Consider the following 18,942-nt stretch of genomic DNA (forward strand, 5'->3'; position numbering starts at 1 on the left):
ATAGAAATAACCATTTTCATAAATATAGCCCACGCCCCATCTGTGAACAGCGGCTGGTGCATTACTGCAATGGATTGACTCTCCTTAGTTTAGGACGGGGAAGACTTGTGGGGAAAAGTGGTTGGACTTGGGGTGGGACTGGATTTCCTTCTTTCTCTTTAACTATCTGTATCAGCCGGCTGAGTGCGAGAAGCTGTCGAACTCCGTCACCATCACCTGAGCCCCGTTAGCAGGTACGGCCTCAGTGAGAAGGTATAAATGGTCAGAAATTCGGGGTCTGGAAATCGGAGCTATCAGTCTTAGCATCTGTGAGCTCTTTCTGAGAAAACAACAGGCACAGAGAAAGGTACTATTCCTGGAGACTTTCTTTGTTTCCCTCAACTAATGAGGAAAGTTGGAGCCCTTTCCTTTTACTGATGAAGCGCTCACATCTGGGTCTTATTTCGGATCACAATTGCCAGCCTCCAGGTATCACGTTCTGTGAATCTTAGTGAGTCTCTCGGCTTTTAGGCCAAACTGCCTGACGGTCTTCCGGGTGAGGGACCCAGATAAGACTGGGACGCTTGAGAAAGTAGGGCAATCTTTCGGCTTCACAAGCAGCCAGAATTTGTCATGTTTCTTTTAGCCTCTAACGGGCCTCAGTGTCTTTGTTCCTGAGGGAAAGTTGTGGGCATATAACGCCTACTCGTCTCTGTGTCTCAGCTGGTAAACTTTGCCCCTGTTTCATTTTGAATCCATTCTGAAGTTCTCAGAATAAAAGTACCAGCCGGTATATTTGATTTCATAATAATAGCCGACATTCACTAAACACTAATTGTGTGTTCAGGCAGACTAAGAATTCTGTATGCGTTCCATCAGCAAATGCCCGCTAAAGGCTTTTTTAAAAATTGAAGTATAGTGGATTTACAATGTTGTGTTAGTTTCAGGTGTACAGCAGTGATTCAGTTATACATATATATCTATTTTTCAGATTCTTTCCCCTTGTCGGTTATTACAAAAAATTGAATATAGTTCCCTGTGCTGTACCGTAGGTCCTTGCTGGTTACCTATTTTATATACAGTAGTGTGTATATGTTAATCCCAAACTCCTAAGTTATCCCTCCGCCCTTTCCCCTTTGGTAACCATAGTTTGTTTTCTATGTCTGGCCCACTAAAGACTCTTACAGCAGGTGTTACTCACATTCTGCTGATAAGGCTAGAGAACTCTTCCCTAGGCCAGGTAGCTACGTAAGCAGGGAAATCAAAGTTGCGAATTACGTTTGTGTAGCTGGAGATTTTAAACAAACTCCCTTATTCATGTTTGAGATTTGGGAGGACACAAAGGAACTGCTTCAGTTATCCATCGTGAGGTCGCAAATCTCCCCCAAACCTAGTGGCTTATAACAACAGTAATTTATTATTTCTCATGACACTGCCAGTTGACCAGGAGGTCTTGTCTCCCCTGATGTTGAGTTGGCTGGAAGGTCCAACATGGGCTCACTCCCGTGGCCGGCTGTCGGTCCTGGAGGCCAACTGGCGCTGTTAGCTGGACACCTCAGTTCTCTCCTACATGAACCTCTCATGTGGCTGCTTGGGTTTCCTCACAGCAAGGTGACTGGGCTTTAAGAAGGAACGTTCCAAGAAGACAAGCCCCATTGTGAAAGTGCTTAGGAAAACTTCACTTGCTAACGGCCCATGGGCCAAAGTTGGTCTCGTGGCCAAGCCCTGGGTCGATGTGGGAAGCTTTACAAGGACATGAATCCTGAGAGCTGGGGTTCACTGGGGTGGGGGTCATCAGTAACAGCTGGACTACAGGCATGATGGGATATTATTATTATTATTATTTTGCCTGAAAAGCATCCTTCTTTCCCCTTCAGGCTAATAGCAAAGCTCACCAATTAGCATTTCATGTTGCATTTACAGCCCTTCGCATATAAGTTCTGAAATTTTGAGCAGTGATGTTTAGGCTGTTAAACTGATCAGTAGTTGGCTAATTCAGTTATTAATTTAGTGAGAGTCTAGTGAGAGTTAACTTATTAACACACTTGATAGCTTGTGTAATAATCACAGAACCCTAGCAAGAGGTGTTATTGTCTTTGCTTTACAGGTGAGGAGGTGCAGTCACCTGGCCCAGGTCGCACACCTGGTTCTCAGCAGATCTGGTCAGAGTGTCTGCTGGGCCCCAGAGCCGCGCTCCTTGTCGTGTCCCCCCCCGCCCCCCCCCCCACCCGTGCTGAACACACACTGGGGAGCTGAGGAATCAACAGCACAGGCCGCCTGAAGGCTGCGGGGAGGAGTAAAGATCTTTTAAAAGTGAATCGCAGTTAAGTTGAGGAGGAAGCTCGTGGCAGCAAATGTCTGTAGCCTTTGGCTAATTGCTTGCTGATGTGTTAGACTCGTGGGCCTGGTCCTAACCCTTCTGCATCTCTAACTGTTTTTAAAAACAACATATAAAAGGGGACTTCCCTGGCAGTCCAGTGGTTAAGACTCTGCGCTTCCACTGCAGGGGGCGAGGGTGCGGTCCCTGGTCGGGGAACTAAGATCCCACATACCATGTAGTGCGGCCAAAAAAATTTGAAAAAAGAACAACTACATATAAAATATACGCAGCATAGGGCTTCCCTGGTGGCGCAGTTGTTGAGAGTCCGCCTGCCGATGCTGGGGACACGGGTTCGTGCCCCGGTCCGGGAAGATCCCACATGCCGCGGAGCGGCTGGGCCCGTGAGCCATGGCCGCTGAGCCTGCGCGTCTGGAGCCTGTGCTCTGCAACGGGAGAGGCCACAACAGTGAGAGGCCCGCGTACAGCAAAAAATATATATATATATACGCAGCATAAAATGTACCAGCTTAACCAGTGATAGGCATCCAGCTCAGGGCATTACGTACACGGGCACTGTTGTGTGACCACCACCACTGATCCGCGAACTCTTTCATCATCCCAGATGGAAACGCCTGGCCCTCCAAGACTTCTGAGCAGAAGAGTTATTGGTGGCTTTTGAAACTTTATTTGGGAGGGAAGTGCTGGGTAAGTGCCCTTCATCTGGGTGTCCTGGGCTGGTCAGGAATGGGCACCTCAGAATCCCATCAGGTTGCCTCTGGAAGTCTTCCTAAAGTTCAGAGGTGCCCCGTGGGGTTCAAGGTCAGTGAAAAGGAAGCCACGGTCGGGGGTGTCAAGAGGTCGCTGGAGGGAGGTGGTCGTTATGGGCCGAATGGCGTCTCCCAAAATTCACACGTTGAAGTCCTAACTCACCAACTCCACTACCACCACCTGCACCTCAGAAGGTGCATGTGCTTGGAGATTAGGCCTTTAAAGAGGTGATTAAGGTAAAATGATGTCACGTGGGTGGGACCTAAAGCCAGTGTAACTAGCATCCTCGTTAAAAAGGGAAATTAGGACTGACATACACGGAGGGAGGACCCTGTGAGGACACAGGAGACGGCCGTCTACAAGCCCAGGAGAGAGGCCTCGGAGAAACCAGCCCTGTGATACCTTGATCTTGGACGTCTGGGCTCCAGCACTGTGAGCACGTAAATTCTGTGGATTAAGCCACTCCGTCTGGTGGTGCTTTGTTTTGGTCCACGCAGACTAACGTAGTGGGGAAGGACCCGGAGGCTTGGGGGCCGGCAAAGCTGTGGACCTCAGTCCTAAGAGGGGCCGAGGGGGAGGCACCTGCTGGTCACTTGGTGAGCAGTGGTGTCAGGGAAAGCGGTGGAGGTCATTCTTAAACGCTCCTACTGCGTGGTTCACTTGCTCTCGGTCAAAAGACCAGGATGTGATTCCAAAACCTGGATGCAGACCCGGCGGGCCATGGATTTCTGAGAGAGGCGAACTCTGAACTGTGGTCCCCCGACAAGGGCAGAAAGATGGAGCAGTGACTGTCAGCCCCGAGTCTACCAGCTGGGCTGCAGCCCCTCGGATTTTTAAAAAATAATTTAAAATTGTGGCAAAAAAACACAGCATAAAATCTACCTTCTTAACCATTTTTAAGTGTACACTTCAGTTACGTTAGCTACGTTCACATTGCTGGGCAGCACATCTCCAGGAAGTCGTCATCTTGCAAAACGGAAACTCTGTACCCACTGAACAACAGCTGTCCTTCCCCTCCCACAGCCCCTCAGGTTTTAAAGGGCGAACCCGCTGAGCGTGGAATTCTGCCAGCCGGGAGAGGCTTGGTTTTGGGGCTGCTGAGTGTCCTGGACTTTTCTTCTGTACGTCATGCGGGTCCACGTGTGACATCTAAGGACCGAGTTCTGACCAGTGCCTGGAGTGAGGGAGATTAAAATCACAGTGGTTTACCTGCAGGCGTCGCTCACTTGGTTCCCAGCAACCCCCACGCGTAGAGACAGGAATGGGGTCCCGGTTCAGCAAGTCTGTGCATCGACTGAGCTTCTCTTTACCTGTCATCCGAGGCCGCAGGCCCCAGGCCCTCGCCCTCACCGGGACCGGAGGCACATCGCGCTGCCTTCCTGACTCCCAGGAACCTGCCTCGGCGTCAGTGAGACAGAACCTGGCAGCGGCCGAGCGCGGGGCTTGGTCCTTAGCTCACGGTGCAATCACGCACGCCCGTGTGATGGCGTAAAAAAAAACAAAACGGGGGTCACTTCCCTGGCAATAAATGAAGCAGAGACCCAGTGGCCGCAAGGTCTCCGCTTCCCACTCCCGAGGGAAGCACAATGGGCAGGAGGATGGGGGAGAAAGGAGCGTGTTGGGGATCAGAGCCCCTCGAAGGGTCGTCTGGCCAGGCCCGTCGTGGGAGGGGTCTCCAGTCCTCAGCGGGGCAATAGGGGAGCAGCCGGGATGGCGGGAGCGAGGGGACCACTGGGCCCTTCTTGGACACCATCCCAGAAGGTGAGAGTCCCACCTGCTCTTTCAGGGCTGGGCTTTGGCCATCGGGCTCCTGGGATTCGTGGGAGGGAAGTGGACGAATCCACACCTGCCCGGGGATGCACTTCCATCGGCCACTTGTCCGTGGTGTTGGCAGCAACTGGCCGGAACAGACACTCGCGGTGCAGGCCCAGATGCCAGGACGGGTTGTGGGGAAAGCAGCTTCACGTTTCTCTACCCTCTGTAGGTAAAGCAGAGGGCGGGAGGGGAGCCACTTGAAACACCTGAAATATCTGAGGTAGGTTTATGGGTAAAAGTTTCTTTCACAAGGTGCAGTTTTTCAAGAGGAAGCAGTTTCTATTCTCACCACGATGGAGACTTCCCAGCACTTGGGGAAGGTCGTGGTCACCTCCTTGCTGTCCTTTAGCCTAGGAAACTGACAAAGGGGCAGAAGGGGATTGATTTGTCGGCCGCCTCCGTCCCTAGAGACAGCAAGTTGCCACTTGGCCTGAACCCAAGGCCCGTGTGACCAACGGCGTAGACCCAAGCGAAGCCGGCAGGACAAGAATTGTTCCTGTGCGAGCTCGCTTTCAGCCGCGGGGTCGGGGGCTGCACCCCCGCTTCTCTGGGGCCTTTCAAAGCAGCTACCTTCCTGCCTCAGGCACTTTCGGGAGGAAAGAAATGCATATTTAAAGGAGGCTGAATTTCATGTAAAAACAAGGCACAGGCCCAGCTGTGAGGGCCCAGCCGGAGAGGGAAAACATCCATTTAAATATTTGGTTTGCATCCAAAATCCACTCCGTCGGAGACCTGGCACTCACCACAGTCTGCTGACCTGCCTGAGAAATAACGCAGACATTTCTGGAGTGCCTGAGAGGAAGCCTCGACTCCTCGGGACCCCAGAGCCAGAAGCACCCGTCCGGCCCAGGATCCGGTCAGCCAAGTTCAGCCGAAGCCAGAGCTACCCCAGCCGGCGCTTTCGCTGCTCTGTGGCCGGAGCTTCCTCCGTCACAGCCAAGTAGGGCCCTGAGGCTTCAGGGGGTGGGGCAGAGCTTCCCCATTGTTTTCTGATGCTCCCTTTGGATCCCCGAGCAGCAGATTTCTGAGTTTTCCTGCCCAAACCCAAGACCACCCGTGAAGAATCAGCCGCAGTGTGCAAAGCCATTCCATTTTCCAAGTGCTGTTTTCATTCAGAGTTTTCTGGAATTCCAGCGGCTGCTGCCAGTAGGTTCGTGCCTTTTGTCCTCAGGCTTGAAGGGCGCTGGGACCTCTGAGGTGAGGATATGGGGGAGAAGGGCCTGACTATATCAGAGATCAGGGCAGCACCCCAAAGTGGAGCCTCCCAGACACTCAGCTGCCCCCCAGGGGCCAAGGTACCATTTGTGAAAAAGCAAAGCACGAGAAATGCAAATAATACAAACCTCCTCCCTCCTCCCGTGCCTGGCAATAACAGATGCCCAGTAAATGGCAGCTGAATTGAATTTTTTGTTGGAAAGAACGGCTTCACTGACTGCAAACTCCTTCACCCTCCCTGCAGGGTTCAGGAAGGCCAGGTTACTCGCGCCTCCTAGACAGAGCGCTACCAAGTCCCTGCCACGTGCATTTTAAGAAACATTTTGCTAATCAAGAGTGCTGGAGACATTTTGTCCCCGATATTCAAATATGCGTGTCAAGGAGGAAAACAAACTCTATAGAAGTCTTTTTAAACTATTTGTTTATTTTCACTGTGGTAAAATACACAACATAAAACTTTCCATCTTAACCAATTTCAGGTGCACAGTTCAGTGGCATTAGGTACGTTCACACTGCTGTGCACACGTCACCACCATCCACGTGCAGAACTTTTTTCTTCTGGCAAAACTGGAATTCTGTCCCCGTTAAAGCACACACGCCCTCCTCCCCCAGCCCCCCGCCACCACCCTTCTTCTTTCTTCTCAATGAATCTAATGGCTCTGGCAATATCATATACGCGGAAAGAAAACTTTTTTTTTAATTTAGAAAAGATCTTGAGGCTAAGGAGAGGATAATCTTTTCAGGCACAAAATCAAAATTTCTGTTAAATCACAGTGACGGAGTCCTGTGGTGCGCCTCCCAGGCGCCAGCCTTTCTCTTGGTCACATGAGAGGCGGGAGTGAGGGTGACCATGGTCTGTGTTTCTGGGGCCTCTGGGCCCTTGTCTCGCAGCCTGAGTCTCTCCGCTGGAGTGCTCTCACCCAGTCCACCTGCTCCACACACGGTGACCCTGTGGCCCTGACCTTTCGCTCCCTCCCTCCCTCCCTCCCTCCCTCCCTCCCTCCGGCCGCATACTGCAAAAACAAAACAAAACAAAACAAATCCCATCCGTGTTTCCCTGTCACAGGATGGAACTCTAGCTCATTAACTTGGTGCCAAGGCCCTCCAAGACCTCACTGCAGGTCCCTTCGCCTCAGCTCCAAGCTCCACACTCCAGCCCCTCCTGGGGCCCTGGGGGCTGCCCGCTCCCCCTGCACTGTCTCACAGTCCTGGGACTCTCTTGTCTGTCCCAACTGCTCTTCTGCTTTTCTGTCATATCCTTTTTTTTTTCTTTTTGCGGTACGCAGCCCTCTCACTGTTGCGGCCTCTCCCGTTGCGGAGCACAGGCTCCGGACGCGCAGGCTCAGCGGCCATGGCTCACGGGCCCAGCCGCTCCGCGGCATGTGGGATCCTCCCGGACCGGGGCACGAACCCGTGTCCCCTGCATCGGCAGGCGGACTCTCAACCACTGCGCCACCGGGGAAGCCCCCAGACTGGGTCTTGATGCCTCCATCGCATCCTGGGCGCTCTGGTTACAGTCATGCAGCAGAGCCGTGTACTGAGCAGTTCCTCAGTGCTGGGTGCCTGGCTGACTGACTGGTCTCATTTCATCCTTACAACCCTGGGAGGCGGGTACTGTCTTTGCCCCCAGGTCACAGATGAGGAACTGGAGGGCTATTTGAAGCATTGTCCAGAGCGTTGGTATCATCACCTTGTATTCTAATCTGTTGCTGTAGCTTCCTGCCTTGAGAATAGGAGCCGTATCTAATTTATTTTCGGATCCCCAAGGCTTAGCATTGACCCTGATGAGAAGTAGTTGCTACGTAGAACAGAGCAGAATAGAACAGGACATCTCACCAGGCCAGCTGGCCCAGCAAAAGCAGGTGTCTCAGCCTCCAGGCCTGCATTCTGCCCTTGTCCTGCCCAGGGCTGGCCTTAGGGGTAAACTCAGAACTGGGGTCCGTATGGGGTCAGTTCTGGCTCTACTAAAGGAACCCTCCCACGATACAAAGCCTCTTTCCTATCATCTCTAGCAAGCTTTACAGCTGTCTCTTTAACTGGATGAACGCCTTCATTCCATGAGTAAAAGTAAAGATTTAAAAGAAAATATAACCATTTCCCCCCTTTCTCTGCTTGGTATTTCCCAATTTTACCCACTGTTGAATTTGTTGATTTGGAGCCTGACCCTTCCCTTTACCCGTGTATTCCAGAATCCATAGTGCTCTGGGTTTGTTTTAAAGCCACGAAGAAAGCGTATATCTTTGAAAGGTGTGTGTATAAACACTACCTGGGAACCAGTGTACTGAAAGCATTTTATTATTTTATATGGTGCCTGAAGAGGCAGTGAGGCTAATTACGAGGGTTTGTTTTACATACAGTGCTTCTTAATCAGTGAGAAGCACTATAGGAGCAGGAGGTTTTTACATTAAACTTAAAAAAAGTGGAAGTGTAATGTACATACAGAAAAGCCCCAGATAGAGTACAGCCTGATGTCTTGTACGAAGTGAGCATATCTGGATCACCGGCCCCCAGGTCAGGAGATGGAGTATTACCACAGCCCCTCCCCCCAGGCACCCACCTCCGAGCGCTCAGGTAATCGCTCTGCTGACTTCTAACACCGTAGGTTCGTTTTTGCCTGGTTTGAATGTCCTGTAAATGGAATCCTGCAGTATATGCATTCCTCTGACTCTGGCTTCTTTTGCTCAACATTATGCTGGTGAGAGTCATCAGCTATGCACAGCTGTTGTTAATCCGTTTCCATTACTGTAAGAATCCCTTTCATAGGTATATTATGATGTATGCATCCACCATTCTGTCGATGGACATTTGAGGCTACTGGAAAGAGCGCTGCTGTAGATGTCCTAGTACACGTCATTGGTGGCAGTCCGTACACACTCCTGTTGGGGCTGTGCCCAGGAGTGGGTTTCTGGGTAGGAGGGTGTGCCCGGCCTCACTGGATGCTGCCAAAGAGTTTTCCAAAGTGGTGGTGCTATTTTACATTCCCACCAGCAGTGGATGAGTGTTTCGGTTACTCCAGATTTTCCCCAACACTTGGCATGAACGGTCTTTTTCATTTTAGCCATTCTGGTAGGTGTGCATTGATTTCTGGCTGTGGTTTAAATTTGTCTGATGACTTGTGAGGTTGGGCATTTTTTGTATGTTTCTTGGCCATTTGCATTTCTTTCTTTTTTGGTGAATTCCCTGCTCTTCTCTTTCTTTAATTAACTTGACTATGTTACTTTACTGTGGTAACAGATACATAACATCAAGTTTGTCACTGCTAAGTGTACAGTTCAGTGGTATTAGTATATTCATATTACACTGTAACCATCACCACCATCCATTTCCAGCTGTTTGTCTCTTATGCCCTTTTTTCAATTGGGTTATCAGCCTTTTTCTTATTAATTTGTAGGAATCCTTTACATATCCTGGATACCAGTCCTTTGTCTGTTTTATATATATTATGAATATGCTTCTTCCTCTGAATCACCTTTTCACTCTCTTACGGATGAAAAGAATTCCTAATTTTACAATTGGAAAGCTTCTGCACAGCAAAAGAATGATCAACCAGTGAAAAGGCAACCTATGGAATGGGGGAAAATATCTGCAAAACACACATCTGATAAGGGACTAATATCCAAAATATATAAGGAGGACTTCCCTGGTGGCACAGTGGTTAAGAATCTGCCTGCCAATGCAGGGGACATGGGTTCGAGCCCTGGTCCAGGAAGATCCCACATGCTGGGGAGCAACTAAGCCCGTGCGCCACAACTACTGAACCTGCGCTCTAGACCCCACGAGCCACAACTACTGAGCCTGCGTGCCACAACTACTGAAGCCCGTGCGCCTAGAGCCTGTGCTCCGCAACAAGAGAAGCCACTGCAAAGAGAAGCCCACACACCGCAACACAGTATCCCCCGCTCACCACAACCAGAGAAAGCCTGCAAATAGCAATGAAGACCCAACACAGCCAAAAATAAATTAATTAAAAAATATATATATAAGGAGCTCATACAACTCAACAGCAGAAGAACAAATAATTCATTTAAAAAATGGGCAGAGAATCTGAATAGACATTTTTTTTCAAAGAAAACATACAGATTCCAACAGGTACAGGGGAAAGGGTGCTCAACATCATTGTCAGGAAATGCAAATTAAAACCACAATGAACTATCACCTCACACCTGTTAGAATGGCTATTATCAAAAGACAAGAGATAACAAGTGCTGGAGAGGGTGTGGAGAAAAGGGAACCTTCCTGCACTGCTGGTGGGAATGTAAATTGGTGTAGCCAATATGGAGAACAGTATGGAGGTTCCTCAAAAAATTTAAATAGAACTACCATATCATCTAGCAATTCTACTTCTCAGTATTTATCTTGAGGAAATAAAAACACTAACTGAAAAAGATATCTGCACCCCCATGTTCATTGCAGCATTATTTACAATAGCCAAGACATGGAAACAACCTAAGTGTCCATCAGTGAATTAATGTGTAAAGAAGATTGTCATAAACAAACAAACATACAATGGAATATCATTCAGTCATAAAAAAGAAGGAAACCCTGCCATTTGTAACAACATGGATGGACCCTGTGGGCATGCTAAGTGAAATATGACAGAGAAAGACAAATACTGCATGATCTCTCTTATACGTGGAATCTAAAAAAAAACAAAACAGCAAAGCCAAGTTCATAGCTACAAGGAACAGATTGGTGGTTGCTAGAGGTGAGAGAGGTGGGTAGTGTGTGGGGAGGAGAAAGGTGTAAAGAGATTCAAAAGGTGCATGTTTCCAGTATAAAATAAATAACTCCTGGGGATGTAATGTGTAGCAGGGTGACTATAGTTAACAATACTGTATTGCATATATGAAAGTTGCTAAGAGACTAGATCTTTAAAATTCTCATCACAAGAAAAAAAATGTAACTGTGGTGACGGATGTTAACGTGGTGATCATTTCATAACATATGCATATATCAAATCATTACGCTGTGTACCATAAGCTTATACAATGTTATATCTCAATCATATCTCAATCAAACTGGGGGAAAAAAGAAATTTTTATTGATCTTTTCCTTTAGGGTTAGTCTTTTTTGTGTCCTGTTGAAGAAATCCTTACCAGTCTCCTAAGGAGTTTTTAAAATCTGCACATGCCTATTAAGCCCTACTTTGTTTCTTTCTTTTCTTTTCTAAGTGAAAGCAGGTTTATTGAGAGAGATACCCATTCCATAGGCAGAATGTTGTCCGTCTAAGAAGGTGACAGCCGTCAAACCCTACTTTTCTGATGCTTTTTTTTTTTCCCCCTTGGGTTTCCCAGTGTGGACCAGGAAACCTGCTTGACATCTTCTAAAAGAGCTGTAACGCTCTGATGCTTATTTGTGTCAGAAGCGAACTAGGCCTTTCACAGGTGTAATTTCTTATTTTGCGGGAAAACACTATGTTCCTCATCATTAGCCCAAACCCGGGCACGAACCATATGCTGGACCATTTCCACGGCCACCACACGTCCGGACAGCCTTCCTGCATTGGAGGGGATGGGCCTGGGTACAGCAGGGAGAGAGCCAGGCGGTACCCGTTCCCGGCCCCACCTGCATCCTGCAAGCGTGGGGCGCCGGTGGGAACAGGCGTGATGTCCTCGGGACAGAGCCAAGCCAGAGGCATCCTTGTGCAAACAGATTGAGGGTGGAGAAGAATCTGTTTACGCTGACCTGGAGCTCCGGGGGCCGCGTGGACTGGGAAAGGGGTGAAACCGCGGGTGACGAGTCAAACCCATTTCACCTGCCGCCGTTGCTAATCAAGGTCGCTTGAAGACCTGCGTGTTCTCCACGCAGCACGTAGCCTAAAAAAAAAGATGTTGGCCTGAGTTGTTTTCCAGAATCTTGGAGTCACCTGTATCTAGTTTGAGCTCAGCTGGTTAAGGCTGGATGGGACCACCGGCCCTCCAGGTGGGCATGCGCGAGTGTCCGCTCGATGACCTCTTGAACGTGCAGAGGCCGGTAGCTTAGTTACGCCTGCGCAGAACCTCGGTTCCGCAGGTTTTTCCAATCACCTTTCCCCACGCTCCCCGCCCTCTACCGCCCGGGCTTCTTCATTCCGCATCCCATAAATACCCCAGCCGCTAGCCTTTCGGGAGGCGCGTTTGAGGCTTGTCCTGCCGCGTCCTCGCTCGGCTGCTGTGTGAGCGAATCCTCGCTTTGCTGCGGGCCTCGGCGCCTCAGCGTCTTGCCTTGCTGCGCCTCGGGCCAGACGGACTTGGTGCGGTAACGGGGGCAGATGGAGGAAAAGGTCCAGCAAGCAGAGGGGCAGAGCGGACGGGATTGAAGCTCCGGGGGAGAAGGGAATGGACGTCCTGTTAGCAGCTAAGTGATGCAGGAGCGAGAGGCAGGTTGCAGCGGCGGCTCCCGGCGTCCTCTTGTTGCGGTTGGTTGTTTGGGTGCCAGACCCGGCCGGGAGCCCCACGCGGCCGGGAGCCCCACGCGGCCGGGAGCCCCACGCGGCCGGGAGCCCCACGCGGCCGGGAGCCTGCGGGCAAAGGAGGGGAGGGTTGCCGCCACGTGGGCAGAGGCTGGTCGGGCTGGCCTGCAGGTAGGGCTGGTCTGGGGGAGACTCCCGGGAGGTGGCCCCGCACCAGCCTTTCACCTGCATCTGTTTCTTGTTTCTGTCGCTCTCTGGGAATTGAGAATTTTAAACACGCCATGCAAGGCCCAACCTACAAAGAGAAAGTACGTATTTGCCCGCTGGGCTCGGAACTGGTATGAGACGTGGTTGCAAATCTTATTTGTGATAAAAAGCGCGTCGGTGGCTTCTGGGGGAGAGGTAGGGTGAGGAGGGGCAGGAGGGTGGGTTACAAGGAGGCTCGAGGAAACTTTGCGGTGATGGAGACGGTCACACTTGATTAAGGTGGTGATGTCCCCGGCGTACATGCTAAGGGAAATATGTCAGAGAAAGACGAATACTGTATGATCTCACTTATTTGTGGAATTTAAAAGAAAAACCTAAAGCTGGTGTGAAAACGTATCAAGTCGTACACTTAACGTGCCGTTTATTGCGTGTCAATTACCCCTTGAAGCTGTTAAACCTCCTAACACAGGTGTGGGTAGTTTGCATTGAAGTGGTTCAGTTACACTTCAGTCACTCGGGTACACGCTTTTCTCCCCAAACCTGCTCCCTTCCAGGAGCTGTAGGTTCTTCCAAGTGTCCTGGTCACGAGAGACCAACACCTAGAGGCTGATTCAGGGGCTTCAGTGTGATTGCCGACACCGCTTTTATGTGTTAGGATTCCAGGAAGGTCCAAGCCAAGGCGAGGCCTTGCCGGACGTACATGGTAGGAAAGACACAATCCCGCGTCTCCCGCGCACCTCCAGCTACTACGCACGCAGTCGCCGGAGCCTGTGGCTTGAATTTTAAAATCTGCAGGGCCCACGACCAGCATTTCCGTCCTCCTCACAGGTAATGGGATGGTCTTTCCTCCTTCCTGGGAAAATTGGAAATTGAGAGATGGGGGATGGGAGTGAAAACCCTATGGAACGAAGCACACCTGAGTCCCTGGGCAGCTGAGGGCTGGTGCTGCTGTGATAACCACACACTTTGATTGAGTAAGAATTACAGGTCATTTCTCCTCTCCAAACTGTGTTTCTATGATAGTTTCTCACTCCAGGATGCTGTAAACTCCAGAGTAATAAAGCTTTCTAGTAACAAAGGAAGTAAGTGGTAACTGTCGCAACTAACAGACTGCTCCTAACAGCAAAGTGTAAATCAACGGACTTTTTTTCATTTTACCCAAATTGTGTGGGTCTAGGAGAGTGCTTGGGAGGGTCCCTGATGGGCTGACCTGCTGCCGTGGGGGGTTTGCCCCCAGTCTATTTGAGCTGTGCTCTCCATCTTTCTGTTGATTAACAGTTGCTACCGGGCAGCCGGCCCATGCCTTTGGCAAAGGATCAGAGGCAGGCAGAGGGGTCCCCATGTCAGGATCAGAGCCTCATCAGCGCAGCCCTCAACCATCTGAGCTTCACCCCCAGAGCAAAAGGAGGGAGAATGCTGAGCCCCCAAGCAAGACGCTAGGAAGGTCCCCCCATCCCCAAACACCCAGCGGTGGACTCCAGGTGACCAAGGGCCTGAGGTGTGAACTGTCTGCTTCACAGTGAAATCTGAAAAGGTTACGTGGTATGCCGGTGGCTCATGCCCCAATATGAGGACGTCTAGCCCAGCAAACTGGAGGCCGTTCTAAGGAAGGACCCACTGGAGCCGTGAGTAGGAACGAGGCTGGTACTCGTATTTCTGAGGGCATGGTTTCCAAATATTCAGGCAGGTGCCCTTTGGGAATCTGGGTGATGTTTCTCAAGATGGGGACAAAAGGGGCATTCCACCAGCAGGTGTATTTTATAAGAACAGGTTATATAAAAACACTCCTGTAAAATTGAAACCACTTAACGCTAATTTGAGAAAGTTTCTCAGTGGCACCTACTAGAGATAACAAGTGATAGCAAAACCAAAAGTTTGTATGTTCTGTGCTTTTGTTTTGGGTTTTTTTGGCTGCACTGCGTGGCATGTGGGATCTTAGTTCCCTGCCCAGGGATTGAACCACAGCCCTTGGTAGTGAAAGTGCGGAGTCCTAGCCCCTGGAGCGCCGGGGAATTCCTTGTGCATTTGTAACCATCCCTCACCCCCCAAATCGCCTTGGTTCTTGGTTTGGGTAATGGGAGTGAGATGCCAGGCTGGAGTCAGGAGGGAGGGTGCATATTCCAAATGAGCTTGGTTCCTGAGTTTAAGACGGTGAGTAGCAGAAGTTTATGTAACAAAAGATCTGAAAACTGACTGGCTCATGAGCTCTTGAGAGCAAGGACACCTGTAACGGCGTATGTGTAACACATGTACAAACGCTTTTAAATTCAAGAGGCAACGTCACGTTCACATCTGTTTCCGGGTAACATCAAGTCTAGTTCTCAGCTGCTTGTTTGCAGAGGGCGTGAAAGTGCAGGTGCTCCCGGCTCCTTCCCCAGCTACATACACCTGGCCCCTGGGGTGTGCGGAGCCCAGGGGACAGTGTGGGGCAGAGGACCCTGGGGTGTCTGGAGCCCAGGGGACAGTGTGGGGCAGAGCTGTGCTCCTGGGTGTGATTTGGTTGCTGTCAAATACCTGCTCCTAACCCTTACGAGGGGGTGACCTTAGGGAAATCACGTAACCCCCCCAAGTCTTTTCTCACCTGAAAAATGGAATAGGTTGATACTAATATAATTAGTAAACAGTCATTATATGAATATAATTAGAGGTGCCTGAATGATTCCTACTATAAGTAGTAAACACTCACTATGTGAATATACACTATATCACTGTCACTGATAACATATTGAGTTGCACCAATGTCCGTTGTACGGGCATAAAACCATCTATGTATCCAGTCCCTTATAAAGTGATGTGTGGTTCTTTGGTTTTTGTTTTTTTTGCTTTCTTGTTTGTTTTTGGGGTTTTTTGGCCATGCAGCATGGCTTGCGGGATCTTAATTCCCCGACCAGGGATCAAACCTGTGCCCCGTGCAGTGGAAGCACCGAGTCCTAACTACTGGACCGCCTGGGAATTCCCCAAAGTGATGTTAAAATGCAGAGAATAAACAGAGGGTCTCTCTCCTCACTGGCTCCAGTGGTAAAGGACCCTCAGTTCCCTGGGTCGTGGGTGGCTCTTCAGGGCCACCACAGCTCGGCAGCAGGCTTCCCCTGAGTGAGCAGGGAGAGGCGGAAAGAGCAAGTCCCGGTATCTCACAGTCTGATCTCAGGAGCGACAACCTGTCACTTCTGCCGTTTTCCACTTGTCTTAAAAAGTCGTTGGGTCCAGTTGCCACAGAAGAGGAGGGTGCGAGTCCCCAGAGGCGCGATCAGTAGGAGGAAATTTAGAAGTTTCCGTATTCACACTTGGAAACTCGAAAAAGTAAAACACAAAACCAGTTACATGACTGAATATCCCACCTCCGTTGAAGACGCAAGAAGGTCAGATACTATCCGTTGCCGAGACATGCCAGCATCTCCCTTGACGGTTTTGCACTTGTCTGTCTTCTGGAGTAGCAACGTCAGCTTTTGCTTTCTATGTTGAGGATAGATGAGTAGGTACACGCTTGGAATTGTTTTGTCTTTTAGTAGAACTCGGCTGTCATTCCGAAGTAAAGCTTTTTTTCTAACATGCTTTTTTAACATATTTTGGTGTTAATGCGGCTACACCAGTTGTTTTGGGGTTTTTTGGTTAGTATTTACACAGTATATATTTTCCACTTTTCCTTCAACTCTTCAGTTGTAGATGTTTGTAAGGAGCATATACGTATATCTAGACTTCTTCACACAAGCATTCAGTCTCCCTTCACTTAACATATTAATACTTTGAGCTAAAAGCCACACCAACTATGTTTATTATTTGTCCATTTTTGTTATTTTGGACCAATTAAATATTTTCCCACTTTTTCCCTATGTTGAGAGGATGTGTACATTTTAAAAAGGAGAGGGCTTCCCTGGTGGCGCCGTGGTTGAGAGTCCGCCTGCCGCTGCAGGGGACACGGGTTCGTGCCCCGGTCCGGGAGGATCCCACATGCCGTGGAGCGGCTGGGCCCGTGAGCCGTGGCCGCTGAGCCTGCGCGTCCGGAGCCTGTGTTCCGCAACGGGAGAGGCCACAGCAATGAGAGGCCTGCGTACTGCAAAAAATAAATAAAAATAAAATAAAAAATGGAGAATCCGAATACCATAAAATTAACTATTTTGAAGTGTAATATTCAATGGTTTTTAGTACATTCATAAGGTTGTGCAAAAATCACTAATTTCAGAACGTTTTCACTCCCCAGTTAAAACCCTGTGCTTGCCAGCAGTCACCCCTCTTGCTCTCGCCCCCCTCGGTCCCTGGCAACTACCAATCTCCTGTCTGTTTCTATGGACTTGTCTGCTTGGGCATCTCATCTAAGTGGAGTCATGCAACACGTGGCCTCTTGTGTCTGCTGTTTCCACTTAGCATGATGCTTTTGAGGCTCAGCCACTTTGTGGCGGGTATCAATACTTCATTCCTTTTTATTGCCAACTAGCTTTCCATTACTTGGCTATACCGTACTCTGTTTATCCATCTGTTAATGGACATCTCAGTTGTTTCTACTTTTTGACTGTAATGAATAATGGTGCTAAGAACATTTGTGTACAAGTATTTGAGTATTTGTTTTTAGTTTTCTTGGTTATATAACTGGGAATGGAATTGCAGAATTACATAGTAACTCTGTGTTTAACTTTTTTTGTGGAACTATCAAGCTATTTTTCCACAGTGGCTGCACCATTTTATATTCCTGCGAGCAGTATAGGTTTCCAGTTTTTCCACATTTTCATCAATGTTGGGTATTTTCCATTTTTTCCATTATAGCCATCCTAGTATATTGAAGTGGTATGTGATTATGGTTTTTTTAAAAAATGTTTATTTATTTGGCTGTGCTGGGTCTTTAGTTGCAGCATGCAGGATCTTTAGTTGTGACATGCAGGATCTAGTTTCCTGACCACGGATCGAACTTGGGCCCCCTGCGTTGGGAGCATGGAGTCTTAACTGCTGGACCACCAGGGAAGTCCCTCATTAAGGTTTTGATTCGCATTTCCCTAATGATTAATGATATATTAAATATCTTTTCATGTGCTTACTGGCCATTTGTATATCCTTGGAGAAATGTCTATTCAGATCCTTTGCCCATTTTTAAATTGTTGTCTCTTTACTGTTGAATTGTAAGAGTTCTTCATATAATCTGGACACTAGACCCTCATAACATTTATAATTTGCAAAAACTTTCTCTAGTCTGTGAGTTGCCTTTTCACTTTCTTGGTAGTGTTATTTGAAGTACAAAGTTAAAAAAAATTTTTGACGAAGCCCAACTTATTTTTTTCTTTGGTTTTGCTTTTAGTGTCGTACCTAAAAAATTATTGCCTAATCCAAGATCATGAGAAGTTATACCTATGTTTTCTGAAAGTTTATATTTGTAGGTCTTAGATTTAGTTTTGTTTTTAATCCATTTTGAGTTTTGTTTATGGTGAGTCCAATTAATGCTTTTGCATGTAGATATCCAGTTGTCCCAGAATCATTTATGAAAAAGACTATTCTATCCCTATTGAGTGATCTTGGCATCCTTGTTGAAAATCAATTGATTATAGATGTAAGGGTTTACTTCTGGACTCTGTTTTATTCCATTGATCCATATGTCTTTCCTTATGCTAGTACCACACTGTCTTGATTGCTGTAGCCCTGCAGTAAGTTTTGAAATTGGGAAGTGTGAGACCTCCAACTTTGTCTTCACTTTCAAGATTGAATTGGCTATCCTGGATCCCTTGCATTTTCATATGAATTTTAGGACTAGTGCATCCATTTCTGCAAATAAGGCAGTTGGAATTTTGATAGTGGTTTCACTGAATCTGTAGACAAATTTAGTTTTGCCAGTTTAACAATGTTAAGTTTCCCACTCCATATGAATGTCTGTTTATTTAGGTCACCTTTAATTCTTTCAGCAGTGTGTTGTAGGTTCCAGTGCACAGGTCTTGCACTTCTTTGGTTAATTTATTCCTAATAAATTTATTATTTTTGATTCTTTTGTAGATGGAATTGTTTTCTTAATTTCATTTTCAGATTGTTTATTGCTAGTGTATACAATAGCTAGCGATACAATTGATTTTTGTATATTGATCTTGTATCCTGCAACCTTATCTACTCTCTTGGCAACTTACAGATGTACAACATAGTATTAACTGTAAGTTGTTGCTGTATATCACATCCCCGTGACTCATTTGTTTTATAACTGAAATTCATACCTCTTGATCCCCTTCATCCATTTCACCCACCCCTCCCACCCCTCCCACCCCCCCCCACCCCCATC

At 48.3% G+C, this 18,942-nt stretch overlaps 1 non-coding gene across 1 annotated transcript; it reads right to left on the minus strand.

Annotated features, from left to right (window-relative positions):
- Nucleotides 1-11,378: 11,378 nt before the first annotated feature.
- Nucleotides 11,379-11,440, minus strand: LOC132528286 (U7 small nuclear RNA). The gene has a single exon (XR_009543169.1). It is a non-coding gene; the product is annotated as a U7 small nuclear RNA (small nuclear RNA).
- Between the last annotated feature and the right edge of the window lie 7,502 nt (nt 11,441-18,942).

Source organism: Lagenorhynchus albirostris, chromosome 10 (genome assembly GCF_949774975.1).
Source record: "Lagenorhynchus albirostris chromosome 10, mLagAlb1.1, whole genome shotgun sequence".
Classification (NCBI taxonomy): Eukaryota; Metazoa; Chordata; class Mammalia; order Artiodactyla; family Delphinidae; genus Lagenorhynchus; species Lagenorhynchus albirostris.